Source organism: Sarcophilus harrisii, chromosome 2 (genome assembly GCF_902635505.1).
Source record: "Sarcophilus harrisii chromosome 2, mSarHar1.11, whole genome shotgun sequence".
Lineage (NCBI taxonomy): Eukaryota > Metazoa > Chordata > Mammalia > Dasyuromorphia > Dasyuridae > Sarcophilus > Sarcophilus harrisii.
Window position 1 is genome coordinate 131673645 of NC_045427.1, and position 12022 is coordinate 131685666.

Below are 12022 nucleotides of genomic sequence, written 5' to 3' on the forward strand. Positions count from 1 at the left end.
CTCAAAATGCCTTGCCATCATTCCCCATTTTCCTCTATCATTCCCCATTTTCCTCCTTTATTCTAGTCTCAGATGAAGACATGGTCCTCATCTTCAGGAATCTTAACACTTCTATTTGTACTCTTGATTTCATCCCCTTTTGCTTTCTGTAGCAGATTGTATTCCAAGCATTACATCCTTTTAGTCTTTTTCTCCCTTTATCTATTTATTCTTTCTTTGTTGCCAGTAAAGCTTCTTCAGTCTCTAATCCTAAAAATCCTTCACTTAACCATTCAAGCTATTGTCTTTTAGCTCTGCTCCCTTTTACAGTCAAACCCTGACCAAAAAAAATAAATAAATAAAAACGGTCTCATAATCTTTGACTTTATTTCATTCATTTATCAATCCTGTGTAATATGGTTTCTAATCTTATCACCAAATAGAAATAGATTTCTCAACTTAGCAACTATCTCTTAGTTGCCAATTCTGATAGCCTTTTCCTAATAGTAATAAGCTTCCATGCATATATGTATGTATTTTATATATTGAGTATATGTATCTATTTGCCAACAAATGTTAGCTACTAATATTATTATGAATCCTTTCTGGAATCCCCATTCTACTTCCAATGTAACTTGATATTTACTTTGTATATATTTTGTTTTTATTTATATGCTTTTATTTTATATATATGTCATATTTTTAGTTTGAAAATAAGTTCTTTTAAAATAAAAGACTTTTATTTTTTAAATATTCAACATGTAGAAGAGTATCTGACATATAGTGGGTACTTAATAAATACTTGATGGTTGATTTTAATTGATTCTCTTTGACATTATATCAGTTCTAGGTCCACTTGGGCTCCCTTGGGTGTTTTGTTTTCCCATGCAAAGTACAGAAGGCTGAGAAATTTCTTCTTCAGCTATAATATAGATGCTAACCAGGTTTTCTCATCAAGTCTCCCAATATTGCTATCTCTATTGGGATAGGGTACACCAGGATATAAAACATGACAGAGCCCCCATCACATACATTTACTTATATACTATTGCACATCAGTTACTGTCATTCTGTAAGGCTATAAATTTCAGATTTCACACACATACAAACAAACACACACACACACACATACACACACACACACACAGCCTATGCACACAGCCACTCTTCCTAAATGATATCCTTTTTGAACTAACTCATGAATCATTATGACTTTATGATCCTTTCCCTCTATGGTCACCTAGAAGCTAACTTCTTCCTTCTAACCTTTAATACTGGAGTCAAAGTTACATTCTGCTACTTTAAGTCATTACTAAGTGTAAGTTAGGATTTGAATCCTGATCTTCCCAAGTCCAAGCTCGAAATATATTAATTCTGATAAAAATAATGTAGTTAGTTCAGACTGACATAGTCCATTTCTGGTGTAGTCATGTTAATTCTTTGTGACAATTGCTTTCTTGTCAAAGTACTCATTAACCATTATTTTAATATGTCCTAGAATTTTGACAAGAATAAAAGACATGGTCTATATTTTCAGACTCCATTATCTTTCTTAGTTTGAAAATGGTAACATCTGCCTTTCTCTGGGCATGTGATATCTTTCCAATACTTTGCAATTTTCTGATATCATTGACAATAGCTCAGAAGTTATATCTTCCAATCCTTTAAGTACCCTAGGATCCAGTTGTCTGGGCCTGGTTACTTGCATTTGTCAAAGGCAGTTAGGTGTTCTAATGTTATCTCTATGTTTATCTTTCATATCTTCTCTATATTACCAAGTTTTATTGTTCATAACAGTCCAAAAATCATTCTCCTTGGTAGGAAAAGTAGAATAAAAATAAGATATTGAATAGTTCTACTTTCTCTCACATCATTTATCATCTTATTCATTTAAAGTTGTGGTCCTATCCTATCTTTGACTATCTTCCATCTTTCAATATAGGAAATTCCCCCTTTTTGGTTATTCTTTGATTTCTTTGATAAGTTCATTTTTTTGAGCTGTAATACTCCTTATACTAGCTCTATACTTATAGAACTGTGCCATAACATAGATTTATCCTGTTTTCTATCCTTGTTTCTACCTTCTGTAAATATCTTTTCCAATTTGCTTAGAAACTTCCCTACATCAACATTGATCTCTTCAGACCTCATTCTCTTCCTTCTCCCAGGAATTATGTTTTTCATGTCTTGAGAATTTAATTCTTTAGAGACTTCCGTGATTACTGTCATTTTCCTTCTTTGTTCAGTGTTAGTCCATAGGATTCTATTTTCCTTTCTTAATTCTCTTCGAAATATTTCAAATGAAGAGAGCAATGATTCTTGAGTCAGTGAATATGGATTGAAATGCTATCTCTTATTACTATCTGTGTAGCCTTGGGAAAATCAGTTATCCCTTTAGACCTTATTTTCCTTAGCTATGAATTGATGAGTTTGTACTCATTAACGTTAGAACTATTATTGTATAATTCTATGAATATTTTGTGATCTGGATTCTCTTTTCACAATTACTGTACATGTCTGATTATCCTCAACTTTTGTGTCTTTTATTAAAACTTCTAAGATGTAATACATCTTACCTTTCAAGTTTCCAACATTCTCACCTCCAGGACAGTGTTCCTCCTTGTTGGCTATAATAGAATATAAATCCATGATTCTATGATCCTATGTGTCAATGGATTTATATAGGGAATTAATGCTATTTCTCTGCAGTGTTGGAATTTTAAGCCTTTACAGACTGTGGAATCCTGAAAATATGAAGCTGTAAGTATAGGATTTTTGACACTCTGACATTATGGGATGAAAGATATTTGGGGACATGGAGACTTTAGAACTATTCATGTCATATTCTACAATTGGACAAATTCAATTATTTGCATTTCTGCAAATGGAAAAACATTTCTTCTGGTTCTACTATGTATAAGACACTACTGCTTTCTCATAAGGTCATTTAGCTTAGCAAACTGAGAATGGCCCAGAGCTTCGAGATGTTATTTTGTGGATAGATCTTCACTGCTTAGCTGGGTTAGCTACTCAATCAGTCAAGCAGATAACAATAGCTTGCCACCAGGGACACTGTGATGGGAAAATTAATGGAAACCTATGTAAAAGATTGTGCAAATTTCAGTTGCATTACAAATATATTAAATTTCAATAACAAGTATGTTGCTGAAGGTAATTGATGTTGTTATTACTCTTCTCCTCCTTTACTTTTCAACTAACATAATCAGACTGAATATGCTACTGAGATTTGAACAATTAACCCTCTTAAAGCTGACTTGGGAACCAAGGATAGCAGCTGAGGATAAGAGATAAACATTGATACAAAAAAAATCTGGCATAATGGATAAAAAGCTGAGTCTTGAGTCAGGGAGTCTTCAGTTCAAAACCAGCCTCAGATACTTACTAATTGTATGGCCTTTGGCAAATCACTTAATCCTATTTGTCTCAGTTTCCAATTCTATAAAATGATCTGGAGAAGGAAATGACAAACCATTCCAGTATCTCTACCAGGAAAACCCCAAGGACAGCATTGATATGCTTTGGTCCACAGGGTCATGAAGAGTTGGACACATCACAACAACAACAAACTTCTATTTTGGAAGAGAAACAGTGATTTTGCAAAGGAGGATTTTGACTAGGTCACTATCTCCTTTGTTTATTCTTTAGAATTTATTTGCACTGTTAGGAAAATTGTTTTGTAGAAGACATTTTAGCACCATGGCTAGCGGTTTTTGATATATCTGAGTGTATCTGGCTGGCTCAGTATGACTGAGCTCACATACTCTGAACAGCTTTTCATTTCTTTAGGTCTTAGTTTTTTCATGTACAAAATGAGTACTTTGGGATTAGGTGATCTCTAAGGTTCCTTAAGGAATCTATATTTCTATGACTCCTGATGTGTTTTTTGTGTCTCTTCTAGCACATGGAAAATAGCAAAGAAACAGCCAGTACTGTGTGTATGTCTACTTGCCTGTGTATCACTATCTCAATATTTCTAGTATATTATCTCTTTCTAGTGCTTGGAACTCCTCTTGTATGGCAAGAGGTTAGTATTTTGATAAAATAAAGAGTCTGTGATGAAAAGGGTTTATTGGGAGAGGAAGAAGTTTCATGGGTTTGATTATATAACCTATACTGCTAGATAAAGATGGGAAGTTAGGTACTTTCCAAGTAGACATTTTTATCATGATAGTAGAGAAGAAGAGAAGAGAAAGAAAATCAGAATGGAAAACCTGTGAAACTGAATGCAATTTAAATTCTCTATTGTAATTAGAGTAGAAAACCATTTTTGGCTGATACTGTTTTGCATCTTGAAATTTCTATTCTATTTAACCAGCCTTATGCACAACCAATATCCCATGTTTATCACGTATTTTTCATTTTATTATAGATTTGCCCTAAATATTCTACTATTTTATTAATAATACTAACATTTCATCATTGGTGACCTTTTCCTTTAACATCATTTTCCCCCTTCTAATTTTTTAAAAAACATAAATACCTCTTGATAACACATTTAAGTATTATGGTTAAGACAAGATTAGGCAATAATTCCTATGCAAAGGATCTGGACAGCCCAGTTCAAACTCAGTTAATATGAAGTAACAGTGTAATATTGCAATGAAGAATGTTATCTTAACCTACATTGAAAAATATTATGCCCAGACCAGGAAGGGTGCCATATTTTAGGTCAGATATTGATAAGCTAGAAAGCATCTTGAATACAACCAGGATGTCGGAGAGTCTTGAGTTCATATCATCAAAGGACAGATTTAGGGAAATTGATGTTTAGGCTGAAGGAATGAATAAAATTGAGTATATTTAGTTCTTACTGTATTCTTAAAAGCTGGAGATATAATAGAAAGGCAAGATAGACCCTGTCCTCCAGCATCAGCCATTTTAATGAGAGAGATGACACATATAACTTTTAGTTGAAAATCAGATGGTAGGAAGAGAAGAGTTGCTAGGGGAAACATGAGAGCTATCAACATGGAAGAGAGCCAATACTTATTCTTTTTGGCCCCTGTGGCAGAACCAGGTTTGCTACTGGGAAGTTATAAGAAGAGAGATTTAGGCTCAATGCAGAGACAAACTTCCCAAATATTAAAGATGTCTAATGGCTTTCCTCATTATTGTTTTGACATATCATTGCTTGGCATAAAAGATTAAATGGGAATTTCTTGGGAGTTTTGTGGAAGCTACAGATGTCACATGAAGGCCATCAGATGATACAGAACAAGTTTAGAGACACCGAAATGCCTAAAATATATGTATAGTATTATATAATATCAACATATTTTATCTTGTAATACAAAATTAATTCAGACTTCTTTGGACCCAAGAGAAGGCCAAAATATTTTACACAGATTTTTCTAGATCATGGGGGATTCTGTGATCTTAACCTTTGTGATGTGGAAGAAATAATTATATTTTAAGAGGTAATCATTCCCTATCATTCAAGCAAAGGTGGGATAATCACCTTAAGGATAAAGGGAATATTTGTTCAGGTATGAGTTAGACTAGAAGACTATTTAGGGTCCTTCTAACTCTGAGGTTCTGTGAATTCACCCACACAACAGTATGAATTAGTTTTTGTTGGATAATTATCTTGGGGATATAAGGAGACCTTAGGGCATAAAGAACTGAAGGAAAGATAAGAAGGACGGAGCTATTTAAAAGGGATGCATCTGACTCAGAAGCCAATATGCTATTTTTTTTTTTAGAGATGATCTAAATTTTTTTTTACCATAATAACTATGTTGTGGTATGCACAACCATGTATACATGCATATACATACACATGCATACATATTCACACAAATAATATACATATTTATGTATATGTTCTAATTATTTTTGTTTCCAATACAATTATTTACTCGATTTTTAAGGCAAAGACATATTGAGTGTGGAGGTGGATAGATTTGATGACAGACTTGGTCTACTACAAATTTTTGCCTTGGTCAATCTCTATTTTCTATCCTGTGCTGCTTTTCAGCAGTATTCTTGTCCTGTTGTTATGGTCTGGTCTTATATTTCTTGAATTCTGCATAGTCATTTAGGAACAAAGCTATTTAATTTGGAGATAAAAGAGTTTAGAATTTCTTGGCAATTTGGTGAGTACTGAAACTCTCTTGAGAGATTCCTGAGGAGTCTAATCCAAGTTCAGTGTAGAGGAGTCAGCAGGGATGACAGCTCTGTTTACTGAAGGGAGATAAGTAATTGGCCTTGCATCTCCATTTTCAAGGTGTCTGAGTAAAAGCCTGTCTAGGCAGATGGGACTCAGAGAGAAAAAGGAGAATAAAATGAAAGGTCACCTCTGGCATCCAGAAGGATCAGAGACAAATCTAACATTGTATGCATGGAATATTTATGGAATATGTTATGAGTCTCTTTCACCACATTCATTTTGTGCTGATATATTCCAGCCTTCTGCATTATGGGCACTGGATGAGGCTAAAAAATCTGGACATCTGTGTTTTTCCCCCACATGTGAAATTTCCTCTCTACTAATGAAGCCTCCCGCATGCCATACTAGTTCTCGTGATGTGCCTATAATTGAGCCTAATTTTCAGAACATAATAGTTAATGCTGCTGATTTTTCTATGATAATCTTCTGAAAGCTCAAAGCACTTTAGGCTCCATATTATGTCCAGTTAAAGAGAGCTCCAAGGGACTATCCAAATTCCTATTATATTGGAGTTTGGTTTCATTAAAATTACTTAAAATAAATGAGTCAGTGACTTGGATTTGGAACTTTTAGATTTTCAGAATCTCTGAGTTAGAAGAGATAGAGGATATTTATTTCAACTTTTACTTGAGTTCTTGTCCTTATACAACATCTCTGGTTATCTAGCCCCTGCTTCAAGATACTAGTGTTGAGGAATTCATTATTTCCTGAGGTAATTCATTTGCTTTTGGATTTAATTTTTAGGAATTTTTTCCCTTATAATAAACCAAAATTTGTGTTATCCAATAATCTTTGTCCAATGTTCTTCACACAGAGCAATATGAATGTATCTTCCATATGCAAGCCCTTAAAATACTTGTTGACAAATATATTTCCTCTAAGTCCTCTTCTTCAGGTTATGCTTTATCACTTACTCCAATCCACTACACAAAGGTATAGCATGTTCTAAAACCCTCTCACCATCATAGTCACCTTTCAATGGATATACTCTATTTTCAATATCCTTTCTAAATATGATCCCCAGAACTAAACACAATACTATAGATGTCTCCCAGTTCCAAGCATTTTCATTGGCTGTCATTTATGTCCAGAAGTTTCTCTCTTCTATTCTCTGCCTCTCGGTTTCCCTAGTTTCCTTCAAGTATCAATTGAAATGTCACCTTCTGCAAAGGTCCTTTCCCAATCTTCCTTTTAACCAGTGCCTTCCTTCTTTGATTTTCTCTAGTTCTCTAATTATTCATAGCTGCTTGCATGTTGTCTTCCCCTTTTAACTGTAAACTTCTTGAAGTTTGGGACTGTTTTTGCTTTTCTTTGTGTCCTTAGAACTTAGCACAGGGCCTGACATTTTGTAGTCACTTCAGCGATGTTTACTGACTGAGCATAGCAGAGGGCAGTAGTACTATCATGGAAATTGCGTAGTATCTCATTGATCTTATAACATAAAACAAAAATTATAATTTAGGTTCCTTAGGAATATATCTGCTTTATGCCATTCAAAGTGATTTTACATCTATTATCTCATTAAATTTTCCACATTGTCTACAACCTTATATGGGAGATGGGGCAGTTATTAATAATTCAGTTTGACAGATGAGTAAGTTAAAGCTTACTGAGAGGAGTGAAATGACTTTTCTACCTAGTTAGTGGCAGGGCTGGGGGGTAATAACATGTTTTAATATAATATTAATATGGTATTTAATATATATTAATATATACTGGTGCCTTATATATGTTGTCTCTTGCTATTGGAATGAAAGGTCTTGAGGAAAAACCAAAAATGAAGTAGAAAGGGAGAGATTTGAGACAGAGACCAGTTATGAGGTTATTGTGATAGTCTAGATAAGAGGTGTTAAGGAACTGAATTTGAATGGTGGTTGTGTAAAATGGGAGAAAGGGGAAATGTGCAAGAGATATTGAATAGGCAAAATCCACAAGATTTGGCAATGGATCAGATCTAGGATAGTGTAGCAATCAGTGAAAATAAAGAGTTAACCATTCTTAAGTGATTCCTCAACTGAAACAATAAAATTAAGAAGAGGAGTGGGTTTGGAGAGCAAGATAAGTTCTGATTTAGATATGTAACAACCTTAAGAATAGAGAATTTCAGAGTTGGAAGTTGGGCTATGCTGTTAAATTTTTAGCATGAGTATTTACACCTGGGAAATCAGTAAACACTACAAATCAGAATTTGCTTTATTATTTTCTTGATAGTTTTTACATGAAAATGTGATAACAATGAAATTCTGAGTAAAGCAGACTAAAATTAAAAATGTATCCAACATCAATTTTTTGAGAGCCAATTGCTAAACATTACCAGCATGCCTTTGTTTGGAATGAACCTTAAAAATTACTTGGTCTATACCTAATATACCTGGTATAATTACCAGAGTGAGATTCAGATCTACCACACACTCAACAAGTCCTCTTCCAGCCTTTGCTTAAAACCTCCAGGAAGCAGAAAACCCTCTATGACCTGAAAGTTGTTCATTCTACTTATGGATAGCTCTAATTGTTAGGAAGATTTTCTCTTTGTCAAGCCTGTATTTGCCTCATTGAAGTCTCTGTCCTTTGCTAGTTTATCTCTTTGGGACCAAGGAAAACAAGTCTAATTTTTTTCTAACAGCCTTCCAATATTTGAAGATTCCCAGTGTAGTGGCTCATGATTATAATCACTGTTGCCAGGAGAGCTGAGATTGGTGGATTGCTTTGAATTCAGGTGTTCTAAATTGTGAAGTCCCTAGGCCAATTTGGTTGCCACATTAAGTCTGGTACCAATATGGTGAGCTCCTGGGAGTAGGGGGAGTAGGGGACCACCAGTAACCCAAGGAGAGAGGAGCTGGTCAGAATGAAAAAAAAAAGTAAGTCAGAACTCCAGTGCATATTTGTAGTGGGACTGGGTCTATCTCTTTAGACCTGGAAACAGGAATAGCAGATTTCAAATCCTGCCTCAAACACTTACTAGCTCAGGCAGCTCACTTCATCTTCAAGTTCCGTATCAGTAAAATGGGGTTAATAATAATAACCAGGCAGGTGTAGGTGGTATAGTGGATAGAGTACTGGATCTGAAGTCAGGAAGACTTCAAGTCACTTAACCTTGTTTACCTCAGTTTCTTCTTCTGCAAAATGAGCTGGAGAAGGAAATGGCAAATCACTTCAGTATTTGTATAAAAAAACTCCCAATGGGGTCACCAAGAGTCAGACATGACTGAAATGACTCCACAACAACAGAATAGTTATATCTTACTCTCAGGGATGGTGGGAGGACCAATGAAATAAACATACACAAAATTCTGCAAGCCTAAATCTCTTTATAAATGATAGTGATTACTACTTAAGAGACCTACAAACAAATGTAAAGAAAATAAATATTTTCCCCTCATGACTGTGATACAGAAACCACCATTAAGCACTTGAAACAGAGAAACAATAGCAGCCCAAATAATCAGCTCAACTTACATTTTGTTTCTGTTTTCTTCACAAAGGAGAACTATCTGGGAGGGACAGGACAAAAAGTGATGTATTTTCATTCAATGCCAAATGCTGTGAGTAGAATTATTATAATGTAATGCCTCAAGGAAAAGAAGAAATTAAATTCCCACTCCAAGAAAACTGCTAGCAAAATATTTTCTGCATTTTGGAAAGGAATTAAGTGAAACTCAGATAGTATTAATAGTAATAATAATTATCAAAGAACTTTCCTTATGAAACTCATGTTAATAATTCATATTTACATGGAACTTCACATGTTAATAAAATACTTTCTTAAAAACTCAAAGGCTAATAATAATTACATAATCATCCATATATGTATAGCATTTTACAGTTTAGAAAGCACTTTCCTTATGAAACACATATCTGTTCATATTTATACAATGCTTTATTTTTCTTATGAAAACTCAAATATTAATAATAATAATTATTAATCATATTTTATAGTTTAGAAAGCATTCTGAAATTCAGCCTTTAATAATAACACTTTGTATTTTCACATTTTTGTATACCTTAAAAACACTTCTTTTATGATAGTTGAAGTCAATAGTGCAAGTATTAATATTTTTAATTACAGATGAAGAAAACAATCCTTGTTCTTGGAACTGAAATGACTGTCCAAGGATATGTGACTAATAAGCAGTAGACAAAGCAGTTATATTTGGGTCTATTGCCCAAGGCTAGTCTTTTTTCCAGTATCCCCCACTACTTTTCTCATTTTCTGCTTAAAAAAAGAAAACCCAAACCCTTTATTTTTCTCATTGTCCTTCAGCATCTATTTATTTGTTCCCTTTCTATTTTTGTACTTGGACATCTTTCTTTATCAGATTCTCTTACTCTTAAAAAAAAAAGTAACTCTCTTCTAGACAGGAGCAATTTCTTCTGTTGAGTTGATGTTTTTTTTTAAAGCCTTCTTTCAGTATAAGCCTTCTTTCAGTATCTTCCACCCACTTCCAGATTCCTCCCTCAGTTTCTCTTTTAATACTCTTTCTGCTTCTGAATCTTCCTTTTATCCCTCCTCCTCCCACTTCTCCACCCCCATCTTTTTGGATTTTCTTATCTTCTTCATTCTCCACGGTTTCGTTCAATCTCCTTTCCTTTCTTTTCAGTCTTGTCTCACCAGCATGTGTCCATTTCATCTCTCATTCCCTTTACCCAGAGCCTGGATCTTCTCCAAACTGCAAATTCTTCTCCCATACTCAAACACACTGCACACCATGGCTTCAAGCAATGATGTGTGCTTCTCTGTTCCTGCTCCAGTCGGCAACTATCTGACTCAGAAATGGAAGAGATTTTAGAGATCAGATTCTAGGTCAAAACACTCATTTTGTAGAGAAAACTGAAGCTCGGGGGGAGGGGGGGGGGAGGTGGAGGCACTTTTATCCAAGTTGACACAGCAAGTAAGTGGCAGAACTAGGAGCTCACCTAGAGAGCTCCACCCTCTAGCACAAAGAATCAGAAGATCCCCTTGCCTGCTATAGGGTTGTGAGCCTTCTTGTCACAAAAACAAATATTGACTGGGAGAGGCCTACATACTAGCATTTATTGCAATCATTATAATGCATTATAAGATTCTCAGGTACAAATGTAAAAGGGCTCTTTTCTTCCTATTATTACATTTTGCTCTGTTTTAGAGCAATAAGACCATTTCAAAGCACCCAGATTAGCCACTGAGACTGAAAATAATAATAATAATAAAAGAATAGCAGAAAAGATAGATGGCCAACTTTCAACTCACTATTTAATACCTTTTTGCCTAAACTGTTGTTCCAGAGTAGCCTAAAACTCAAAGTTCCTCACTTTTCCTATCAAATTGTGTCCCTAAAAACCAGTTAAGTGTGGTTTCCAATCCGTGTTTTTTATGGCAACAATCAATAGTACTACCTTAGTTACATTTGTGAATGTCAGCACTTTTGTAGATATTTCATATATATTACATTTTATTTTTGCCATAATTCTATGAGATTGATTAAGTAGATTGCTACTATCTCCATTTTACAAATGGTAACAATAAGAGCAGGTCTGGAATCTATATATCCTGATTCCTTTTTTGATTTCCAAAGAGGGGTGAAGCTGTAGCCTTTCCTATTTATAAAATCACAAGCTCTAGAGTTGGTGGGGGGTATTTCAGAGGCTATCTCGTCTAGTCTCCTTATTTTATAGATGAAGAAATGGGGCCCTAGAGAGGTTAAACAACTTGCTCAATAAGGAAGGAAGAAAATAATTATGTATTAAGCTCCTACTGTGTGTTAGGCACACAGTGTGCCTAACAAAATTTTATCTTTTTGGATCCTCTTAACAACCCTGGAAGGTGGGTGCTATTATTTCCAGTTGAGGAAACTGAGGTAGATAGAGATTAAGGGA